Source organism: Salvelinus fontinalis, chromosome 12, assembly GCF_029448725.1.
Source record: "Salvelinus fontinalis isolate EN_2023a chromosome 12, ASM2944872v1, whole genome shotgun sequence".
In the NCBI taxonomy this organism is placed as follows: domain Eukaryota; kingdom Metazoa; phylum Chordata; class Actinopteri; order Salmoniformes; family Salmonidae; genus Salvelinus; species Salvelinus fontinalis.
This window is the reverse complement of record NC_074676.1, coordinates 29828648-29841294: the sequence shown is the minus strand read 5'-3', so window position 1 is coordinate 29841294 and position 12647 is coordinate 29828648.

Sequence of the window (12647 nt, the reverse complement as noted above, 5' to 3'; positions counted from 1 at the left end):
ATATGTGAAAACTCTGCACCCTATCCCCAAGAAGTTTTAATAAACTCCAAAAACAATAAACGACGTAGACCGGCCTGAACATGAGAACTTACAGAACACGAAGAACGCATGAACAGGAACAGACTAAACAAACGAAACAGTCCCGTGAGGTACAAACACTGACACGGAAGACAATCACCCACAAACAAACAGTGTGAACAGCCTACCTTAATATGGTTCTCAATCAGAGGAAACGTCAAACACCTGCCCCTGATTGAGAACCATATAAGGCTAATTTCCAATGAACCTAAACATAGAAACACATAACATAGAATGCCCACCCAGCTCACATCCTGACCAACTAAACAAAGCTAAACAAAGGAAAATAAGGTCAGGAACGTGACATAATGACAATAGATGGAATGTAAAAATTATTGTGGTTTTTGTTATGTTATTAAAAGTTAAAAGACGACGTTATAACAAAAACATTGTATATTTAAGAGTTTTCCTAGTATATGTTTGATGTTTGCATATTGTACGTTGTGTGTAAAATGTCCAGATCAAAGAGAATGTTTTTGTGAAGGTGAAGTGTGAAGTTAGTTGTCTAAATTGAATCTGAGTAAAATCTAGACCTTGCCTCGTAACTTGGTACGCCCAGAGAATTGCCATAAACAGGGAAACGCCCATTTCTGACCCGAGGGTATAAAACATGTGAGTTAAGAATTAACATATCAGACTAAGTGTCCTGAGCTGCAGCCAAGGTCTGAATAGTCAGCAACCCCAAAACGCAACACGAGGTTGAAGACAAAGGAACCTTTTATCTACCTATGCTACGGATGAGTCGCTGCGTCTAAGAGGGTGAATTCAAGCAGGACCACCCCGTCACCACTCTCAATCGAATCGTGTGTCTACACTGCTTTCATTCCTACGCTGTGAGTCCTGAGCTACAGGGCTGGCTGTTCTCAAAAGACCCCTTTCAGAACAAGGGTGAGGAAACAGACCACTAAGACAAAGGACACTGACATCATGAGGACAGCCAGAGAGTTACACCCTGTAACCAGAGAAGTGAGCCAACCGAGAAGCCGAAACGGTCCACGCAGAGACCCCCATCGGAGACCCATAAGAGCAGCAGTTTGGGGCAAGGTTTGGGTTAAAATAAGCATAGCTGACAAATGTATTTTTCTCTCATGTACTCTCTCTCTTTTGAAATCCCCATTTTGTGTAATACGTGTCATATTGTGTTGAACCGCTAGGGAGCTGTTTTGTTGTATTAAGTTCTAATCAATAGCCTAGACTGTGTGTTTGTGTATCTTATATGATCAATTTAGCTTGTTATTAAATAAATAATCAACTCAATTGGTGTGGTACGGACTCATTGGTGGGACTCGGGTTTGTGCAGATTCACGGATTATGCGAAGTTCAGAATGAGGCTGTAGATGTAATTGATTAATTAGAGACTGTTGTAAAATCGATATTCTGATATGCTTTGAGTTAATTTGGGAAATAGAAACTCAATAAAATCAAACTTTCCTATGGTGCCGTAGGTTAATGAGTTAATAATTACCTGATTCATTTAATTAATTTTTGCTTGTAAGCGGGAATCAGAAGGATAGAGTCATGGTCAGATTTGCCAAATGGAGGGCGAGGGAGAGCTTTGTACGCGTCTCTGTGTGGAGTAAAGGTGGTCTAGATTTTTTCCCCCTCTGGTTGCACATTTAACATGCTGATAGAAATTAGGTAAAAGAGATTTAAGTTTCCTTGCATTAAAGTCCCCAGCCACTAGGAGTGCCGCCTCTGGATGACCGTTTTCCTCTTGCTTTTGGCGGAATACAGCTTGTTGAGTGCGGTTTTAGTGCCAGCTTCGGTCTGTGGTGGTATGTAGACAGCTACGAAAAATACAGATGAAAACTCTCTACGTAGATAGTGTGGTCTGTAGCTTATCATGAGATACTCTACCTCAGGTGAAACTCTACCTGGAGACTTCCTTAGATATTGTGCACCAGCTATTGTTTACAAATATGCATAGGCCCCCGCCTCGTGTCTTACCAGAGGCTGCTGTTCTGTCCTGCCGATAGAGTGTATAACCTACCAGCTGTATGTTCTTAATGTCGTCGTTCAGTCACGACTCAGTGAAACATAAGATATTACAGTTTTTAATATCCCGTTGGTAGGATATACGTGCTTTCAGTCCGTCCCATTTATTTTCCAGCGATTTAACGTTAGCTAGCAGAAGAGAAAGCAAGGGAAGATTAGCCACTCGTCGCTTGATCCTCACAAGGCATTCTGATCTCTTTCCGCAAAACCTACATTTCCTTTTCCAGCAAATCACAGGGATCTGGGCCTGGTCAGGTGTCCATAGTATATCCCTCGCGACCGATTCATTGAAGAAGAACTCCTCGTCCGATTTGAGGTGATTAATCCCAGTTCTGATGTCCAGAAGCTCTTTTCGGTCGTAAGAGACGGTAGCAGCAACATTATGTGCAAAAGAAGTTACGAACAACGCAAAAAAACGAACAAAATGGCATGGTTGGTTGAGACCCGATCAGACGGCAGCCGTACACTCCGGCACCATCAGGCTCTATTCTAAACATTCCTGATTGCAAAATGGAATACAAGGTTTTTTCTGAGAATATGTAAAAAAACGTTCATTGTGTCAGACGTTGTTACTATGACAACCACTTTGTTTAGCATTGGATGGAAACCCTTAATTCTTTCCAGAAAGTAATCGGAGTTGTCTGAATGTACATATACAGTGAAAACAACAAATATAAATAACATTATGTAACAAAACTGCCAATAAAGACTATGAAGTAATCTACGCCTTGGAGCAGTAAATGGCTTCTATAGCTTTGCAAAGGGGCGTGATGCAAGAGCAGAACAAATACAATCAGCAGAGAGACTCCATTTCCAGTGTCCACTGGCCAAAGACCAGTTGCATCTGTAGACAACAGAAGCAAATAGCTCTCTAATTAGGGTCACTGACATGCTGTTGTGTACAGAGACCATAGTTACAATATGTTACATCCAGACAGAGCACATACATATCCATTCTAACACATGACTGAGAACAGAGAGAATCTTGCCATTCAAACCAGACTGCAATGGATAGATATGGTATGAACAAGCATCTGATTGCAAGGGAAAACCTATTGCAATCCCCATTACACCGACATACTGTGCTTATTACAAACAGTGTGACTGTTGACATGTAAATAAACTAGTTCTGCTTGACCTTTGAGTGTTTCGCACCACGTCTGTGTGATAATTGAGTGTGGCGGGATCTCACTGGCCCTCAGAATGGACACATGGCGGTCCCATCCTACCAGCATCCCTACCCAGACCCCAGGGACACACCATAGTATACTATCTCCAACATAGTGGAACACAATATGAAAATGGGTAAGCAAAGCATTCTCTAGCCTAGATTATCAATTTGTTTTCACTGCTGGCTGCTTTTTACTTTGTAATGCGATGCCTGTGATTTTTCCCCCACCCAACTAGGAGATCCTACCCAGGGCTCCACCACAGGAGTCCCACTATCACCATGCTCACATCAGAGACTCTCTCTCACAGGGCTCCATGGACTACCAGGCATTTTGGGTGTTATGTTTTGGCTCTTTTTCTGTTTAGTGATTTATGCGTCTCATCATTGTCCTTTTGAGCAAAATATAGAATTATTCCATGTCCAAGAGTAAATAAACACTATCTTCCCACAAACCTAAGTTACAACAACAGTTTAAGGTCATAAAATGACAACAGACTATAGTGATGTGGAAGAGTTGTCCTGACATGAGGGAATAGGTATCTGATAGATAATGTAGGAAGTAGAATGTATAGAAAAACGAACTTGGCCAGGCACTGCAAATTTGCTGAGGTAGCTAAGCAAATTTATCACAGAATTAGTGCCATTTACCAGATATTGAGTGAAAGGTCCTACATGAATTCAGCAAATTAGCATTGGGATTAACTAAATTTGCTTTAGAATTATGGAACTCTGTAGAATGAGACCATTTGTCTATACCATTTTGTTTCTTCATAGAGCATCAGAGAAATAAGAGGAGACTTCCATTAACCTTAAATCCAGCAGTAGGAAGCACAGCATTTAAACACTGTATCACCACAGCGAACACATTCCACACCCAGCGTTTTGAACTGAACAATTTTCTTCAGAAGGCCTCATTTACTCAGCATGGCTTCCTCAGAAGTCAAGATAATACAGAGACCGCTGTGTGTTCTTTATTGAGTCAGGACTCTTTACATAACTCTAATTATTGATAGCAGTCCCGTTAATAGCCCTATCGTCTACATTTCCCTCTTACCTTATTAACTGCCACAGCAAAGTCAATTAACTCAGTGGAGCGCTGGCCTTTCCTGCTCTCTTTTGCTTCTGTGGTTCAGATAATGAGCTATCTATTTATTGCTGAATCTTCTGCCTCAGTACCAGACGCCAGTAAGCACCTGAACGTCTGCGTGCAGTGCCTCCCTACCCTGTGCCCTGTGTGACTCCTACCCAACTCTAATTGTTACTGCATATCCTTGGATATCCTGTAATAATTGGCTGTTGAGGCTGTTCAGTTTTGTATTTGTTTTATTCATGGAAATTCACCACAAAGCTGTATTCAATTGTGACAAAGCTCTTAAAAGAAAGAGAAAAAAAGTATGGAATGGACTCTACCTACATGTTTATTTATCCTACTGTTTTTACCAAACAAATGTTTTAAAAAACGGTCACATAAATCACAAAGTATAATGCATTGCTTTCACCAAACTTAAAGCAGGCTGCTTTTTTCTCAACTTCCTGCCTGAATGATGTGCCCAAAGTAAATTGCCTGAAGCTCAGGCCTTGAAGCCACGATATGCATATAATTGGTACCATTGGAAATAAAACCCGTTGTAGTTTGTAGAAATGTTAAGATAATGCAGGAGAATATAAAACAATAGATAGATATTAGAAATTCCAAAGAAAAACCAACCCAGAATTTTGTTTGAGAGAGAGACCATCCTCTTAGAAAGGCAAGAGAAAGGTCATATTGAAAAGTAGCTCCCTGGATGCAATTCCTATGGCTTCCACACGGTGTCAGCAGTATATGTTCAAGGTTTCAGTCTTGTAACTTCAAAAACGAAAAACAAATAACAGTTTCAGTAGAGGGACACAGTCTTGGAAATTCGTGCAGTGAAGACACTACGCACCTGCTAAAATCGGTTTCCTATTGAACATACTTCTTTCCAAAATAAATATTATAGTTTGAATACATTTTAGGGTATCTGCGGAGTAAATAGAAACTTATTTTGACTTGTTGAAACAAAGTTTAGGGGTAGATTTTTGGATTCCCTTCTCTGCAAGTTGAACGAGTGGATTACTCAAATCGATGGCGCCAACTTAACTGACTTTTTCGGATTTAACGAAGGATTTTATCTAACAAAATGACACTACATGTTGTAGCTGGGACCCTTTGGATGACAAATCAGAGGAAGATTTTCAAAAAGGAAGTAAATATTTAATCGCTATTTGTGAATTTATGAAACCTGTGCTGGTGGAAAAATATTTTGATGTGGGGTGCCGTCCTTAAACAATTGCATGGCATGCTTTCGCTGTAAAGCCTACTGTAAATCGGACAGTGCAGTTAGATTAACAAGACTTTAAGCTTGTAACCAATATAAGACACTTGTATGTACATAAATGTTTAATATCCATAATTTGTATGATTATTTATTTGAATTACGCGCCCTTCAGTTTCACCGGAAGTTATCCCGCTAGCGGATTGCCTAGCCTCAAGAAGTTTGATAGTCCAGACACGACACAACAATGGCATTATTTTCAATGACCGCTACAACTCTTCCAACTATTTATTTTTTCACAACTTCCACCAAAGCATTTACAGACAAATTTACCTAGTAAAATAAATGCAAATTTGTAAAAGCAAATATAAAGGATATTTCATGCGGAAACCCTCATATTAAACACCAATGGTATTCACTTAGTTGATGATTTATATGTAGGATAATGTTTTCCAGCTTTGTCATTCAAATTATAATTTTTTAAGTATTGTTATTTGATTATTTTATATATTTTACATGTGATCAGGCCACACAGAGGGCCAGAGATAATTAGTGACATGTTGTAATCGGAAGTACCAAAAAAGACCCCTAGATTTAATGTGATAAAATAAAACTTGAAAGTTACTCAAATTCTGGTGGTTTACTGGTAAACTTCAAACGTTTCCAGTAATATACCCTCCCTTTGCAATCCTACTTCTACCTAAGCTAGCTTTAGTTCACCTTACCGTGAAATGCTTACAAGCCCTTAACCAACAACGCAGTTCAAGAAATGGAGTTAATAAAATATTTACTAAATAAAGTTAAAAAAATCTAATTACTCAAAAAGTAACACAAGAAATGTACATAACAATAACGAGGCTACAGTATATACAGGGGGTGCCGGTACAGGTTAGTTGAGGAAATTTGTAAAGTGACTATACATAGATAATAAACAGTATCAGCAGTATAAAAACAAGGGGGGGTCAATGTAAATAGTCTGGTTGGCCATTTGATTAGTTCTTCAGCAGTCTTATGGCTTGGGGGTAGAAGCTATTAAGGAGCCTTTTGGTCGTAGACTTAGCGCTCCGGTTCCACTTGCCATGCAGTAGCAGATGCTGAGCAGTTGCCATACCAGGCGGTGATGCAACTGGTCAGGATGCTCTCGATGGTGCAGCTGTAGAACTTTGAGGATCTGGGGACCCATGCCAAATCTTTTCAGTGTCCTGAGGGGAAAAATGTGTTGTCGTGCCCTCTTCACGACTGTCTTGGTGCGTTTGGACCATGATAGTTTGTTGGTGATATGGGCACCAAGAAACTTGAAACTCTCAACCCACTCTATTCCTGTTCAGCCCTCCTTTTCCTAATGTACAGTGACAGAATTCAGAACATGGGCCGTTCTTACAGTGTTCTCCCTGTACATCAAGTCAGAACTGTAAGATAAATAAAGGGGGCATAAAAAGCAGACAATGACAGCTCTTACAATATTCAATGATTACATGTGCACCACCATGTCAGAACAGTAGGCGAAACTAAGAGGGGTAAATAGACCAAATTATTTGGGTGAGGCACATGGGCTACTAAAATCTTACTACACAACATACACTTAGTATTACTTTCATAGCTACAGTATACATATAACCCGGGCATTTTACATAATTTATGCAGGAGCATACAATACCTTTTTGGACTCACGTTGTTGTGCTGAGCTCACTTGAATAGGAAGGTGGCGCGGCGGTCCCTTGTGGGCAAATTTTGTAATCAATGTCTGGCATTATATGAATTTATGGTGCTTTCAAAACAACTGGGAACTCGGAAAAAAACAAGGTCGAATCATGATGACATCACTGATCTTCAGGTCGTGGCTCTAGAAAGAGGCCGGATTTAGAATTCCGAGTTGGATGACCGTTTAAAACTTATTTTCCCAGTCGGGGCTCGTTTATTCCCGACTTCCCAGTTGTCTTGAACTCTGAAGTCAAGCTTTCGCAGTTCCGAGTTAACAGTTGTTTTGAGCACAGCACAAATCATGCTTCATTGACAGCATGGCCAATGTTGAATGTTTATCATTTTAAACTTGGAAAAGAGCCCCTTAATCACAGATTTGGGACCACACAGCCACTCCACTGAATAGTAGGCTAGTGATTGCTTTGCAATGCTTGCAGTTATTCACTGTCACTGATTCCTTCCAAACCACTCATTGCTGAATTTGCAATTTCCAACTTGTTGTGTAATGTTTATGTCCAATGGCCGCTGAGCAACGACACGTTTTATCTGTAATTTCTCTTCATATGACTTTAAAACGGATTAAAATGGATTTGCCAGTAGATTGTTTTTTCAAATTTATGATGATGACTGCTAGCTAAGATTTTGAAAGTATGATGTTGACATGATCAGTCCAATCAAAGCTAATGTACATATAACGTGACTTGACGTAATTTTATCTGTGGTCAAGGATCTTGAGCCTTCTTGGATAGGCACTTCTAATGTAACTCTATGACAGCACCCAAGAGACTAGAATTTTCTAGCTCTACCTTTAGACTTGGCAGTGACGTAGTGTTCCCATGAGTGATAGAACATTGAGCCAATTATGGCACAACGCTCTGTATTTTCTGCTGGCTTGCCCCACCACAGCAGAAAGTACCGAGCGAAGCTTAAACACCTGCATTTTGGAGCAGCCTAACTGAAGAAAACAAAAATTAGATAATGTTTGTATGCGGCCTTATTTACTCAATGATATATATATTTTTTTACATTGTTTGCAAACTGATATGTGACATGTATTAATGCCAAAGTAACATGCAAAACAGGCAAGCTCAAGCTCTGCCCCACATGCCCTGAATGTCGGGTCGCCACTGCTCTGCGTTTCAAATCATCCCAAACCACCAGCACAATTGGGTTGAGGTCGGCTGATTGTGGAGGCCAGGTCATCTGATGCAGCACTCCATCACTCTCCTTTTTGGTCAAATAGCCCTTACACAGCCTGGAGGTGTGTTGGTTCATTGTCCTGTTGAAAAACAAATAATAGTACCACTAAGCGCAAACCAGAAGGGATGGCGTATCGCTGCAAAATGCTGTGATAGCCATGCTGGTTGAGTGTGCCTTCCGTTCACCAACTCTGCGTATCACAAAGACACCGCGGTTGGAACCAAAAATCTCAAATTTGGACTCATTGGACTCATTGCTCGTGTTTTTTGGCCCAAGCAAGTCTCTTCTCATTATTGGTGTCTTTTAGTAGTGGTTTCTTTGCAGCAATTCGACCATGTAAGCCTGATTGACGCAGTCTCCTCTGCACAGTTGATGTTGATATGTGTCTGTAACTTGAACTCTGTGAAGCATTTAATTGGGCTGCAATTTTTAAGGCTGGTAACTCTAATGAACTTATCCTCTGCAGCAAGGGTTACTCTGGGTCTTCCTTTCATGTGGTGGTCCTCATGAGAACCAGTTTCATCATAGGGCTTGATGGTTTGTGCAACTGCACTTGAAGAAACTTTAAAAGTTCTTGACATTTTTCAAATTGGCTGACCTTCATATCTCAAAGTAATGATGGACTGTCATTTCTCTTTGCTTATTTGAGCTGTTCTTGCCATAATATGGAATTGGTATTTTACCAAATATCTTCTGTATACCCCCCTACCTTGTCACAACACAACTGATTGGCTCAAACACGTTGAGAAGGAAAGAAATTCCACAATTTGACTTTGAACAAGCACACCTGATAATTGAAATGTATTCCAGGTGACTACCTCATTAAGCTGGTTGAGAGAATGCCAGGAGTGTGCAAAGCTGTCATCAAGGCAAAGGTTGGCTACTTTGAAGAATCTCAATTATAAAATATATTTTGATTTGTTTAACACTTTTTTGGTTACTATATGATTTTAAATGTGTTATTTCATAGTTGTGATGTCTTCGCTATTATTCTACAATGTAGAACATAGTAAAAATAAAGAAAAACCCTTGAATGAGTAGGTGTGTCCAAACTTTTGACTGGTACTGTTGGTGTTCCTTTTGTCCAGGAGCAAAAGGAAAGTGTGGAGTGCGATTCAGATTGTGTTTAAAGATCTTGCTCACATCGGCTACGGAGAGCGTGATCACACAGTCGTCCGGAACAGCTGGTGGTCTCATGCATGCTTCAGTTTTGCTTGCATTTAGCTCGTCTCGTAGGCTAACGTCACTGGGCAGCTCGAGGCTGGGTTTCCCTTTGTAGTCCATAATAGTTTTCAAGCCCTGCCATATCCGACAAGCATAGGGGCCGGTGTAGTAGGATTCAATCTTAGTCCTGTATTGACACTTTGCCTGTTTGATGGTTCGTCTGAGGGTATAGCGGGATTTCTTTTAAGCGTTCGAATTAGTGTCCCGCTCCTTGAAATTGGGAGAAATTGCCTTTAGCTCGGTGAGGATGTTGTCTGTAATCCTTGGCTTCTGGTATGGCTTCTGGTATGGTAATGTACGTACAGTCACTGTGGGGATGACGGCGTCGATGCACTTATTGATGAAGGTGGTATACTGAGGTGGTATACTCCTCAATGCCATTGGATGAATCCTGGAACATATTCTAGTCTGTGCTAGCAAAAAAGTCCTGTAGCGTAGCATCCGCGTCATTTGTCCACTTTCGTATTGAGCGAGTCACTGGTACTTACTGCTTTAGTTTTTGCTTGTAAGCAGGAATCAGGAGGAAAGAATTCTGCTCAGATTTGCCAAAAGGAAGGTGAGGGAGAGCTTTGTACGTGTCACTGCGTGTGGAGTAAAGGTGGTCTAGAGTTGTTTTTCCTTTGGTTGTACATGTGACATGCTGATAGAAATTAGGTAAAACGGATTTGAGTTTGCAGGCCACTAGGAGTGCCTCGTCTGGATGGGTATTTTCTTGTTTTCTTATGGCCTTATAGAGTTGGTTGACAGCGACCTTACTGTCAGCAACAGTTTGTGGTAGTAAATAGATGGCTACGAATAATATAGATGAGAGCTCTCTTGGTAGATAGTGTGGTCTACAGCTTATCATGAGGTATTCTACCTCAGGCGAGCAATACCTCAAGGCTTCTTTAATATTAGACCGCGCACCAGCAGTTGTTGACAAATAGACACACACCCCCGCCCCTGGTCTTACCAGACGTAGCTGCTCTGTCCTGCTGAAACACGGAGAAGCCAGCCAGCTCTATATTATCTGTGTCGTTGTTCAACCAAGTCTTGGTGAAAAATAAGGTATTACAGTTTTTAATGTCCCTTTGTTAGGATAGTCTTAATTGTAGATTTTACAATGATTTCACGTTGGCCAATAATACCGACGGCAGTGGTGGTTTACCTACTCGTCGGCGAATTCTTACAAGGCATCCCGCCCTCCTCCCCCTTTTTCTCCGTCTCAATAGGCAGGATCAGACCTGGGTCTCTGTGGATAAATGAACACTGTGCCTATAAAGGGCATTGACACGACACATAATCCTTCAATAACAACACAGCTCAACCTGCAAGGTAATGTTCACAGCTGAATTCAATATATGCTAATAGTTACCCTGGTTATAAATTACAGGAAATTGTTCCTGCGATGGCAAATACCTTGAGGGCCATGCTGGCTGGCAATGCCAATAGTGCAGTGAGCCTTAAGAGTTGGTTGGCTGTCTGAATAGACATTATCAGAGCTAACAGCACCGTTGCTGAGTTATAAAGTCACCTAGATGGACCACAAACCCTCAGGTGGTCTTGTCCAAATAATTCATAGACCTCTTGTCTGTGTGACCCTGTGTGTGGAGCAGAGCAGGGGCCCAAGGGCCAGTCTATTCCACAGGAGGCTTCCCTCCTAGCATCAGAGAGATTAGAGCTGTGTGCATCCGCTGGCCCCAGTGTAATGTCCCCTCTCCACAGGACTTCACAACTAGATCATTATCACACGCAACCAGGGCCCTGTCATTCTGCTCCCTCTCTATCCCCAGGGAGAAGACAGGAAGAGAAAGAGAAACAGGGATGGAAAACTACTTAGGGTGATGAAATAAAGGAGACAGAGAGGGAGAATGAGAGGGAGAGCGGTGACATATCTTTGAGAGCTTTATTACACCCTTCCTCCTCATTGGAAGAATCTTGGCTTGACAGTCAAGCACTGAAAATAAAGCACTTCTTTGGTAATAATGCCATGTTTTGCATGGCATTACGCTTCTCCCTTAGATACCATTTATCTTTTTCTTGCACTTTAGCCTCGCTCCCTTTCTTGCTTCCTCTTATTTCTTTCCACCTTGGTCTGTCCCCTAGTTTCTCCCTCTCTCTGTATCTGTCTGTCTCTCCAGAAGAGGGAGAGGGCCCTGTCTCTACAATAACAGAGGGCAGAGCCCCAGTGAGACCAATCTTTGTAGTAGAAGGCCCTGGCGCTCTTGCCTTTCCATTGTCTCAGCTCTCTCTCATTGCTCTGCCTGCCACATCAGCCTCTCCTCTCCAAGGCCTCATCTAGAATTCATTCTCTGACACTGATGTGACAAGGAAACAAACACTGAATATTTAACAATCAGCAGCGGGGAGGTGATTCTGTTTCCGTTATTATTTACCTGCCAAAGGTTTCTGTCCTTTTTTGCACCATAGTGTTATCAACAATGTCCACTCTACAGAGATAATACATTATGAGATTACGATTCTGTGTCCTATAATGTTACATCACAGCACCTCTGATAGTCTTGTTTTAGGGAGTGATGCTATTTAGCATATTACGCATTGAAAGTGATCTATTTATACCAGAGGAGGCTGGTGGGAGGAGCTATAGGAGGATGGGCTCATTGTAATGGCTGGAATGGAATTAATGGAAAGGTATCAAACATATGGAAACCACATTTGACTCTGTTCCATTTATTCCATTCCAGCCATTACAATGAGCCCGTCCTCCTATAGCTCCTCCCACCAGGCTCCACTGATCTATACCATTGCTGCATATGCAGTGAGAGTGGTGAATAATCTATAAATCTGTTAGATGTTGACAGTCTGACTCTTTCTTTCTCTCACTCTGTCAGACTGACTACTGAGTCAACAGGTGTCTAGATACTGACTCATACCACAGGTTGTCTTGTGGTATGTGGTGGACAGAACTCAATGAAGATGAAGTACCCAGAAGGATTGAGCATCTACCTTGGCCTAATGAAGATGTAATCCAGTGAAGTGTGTGT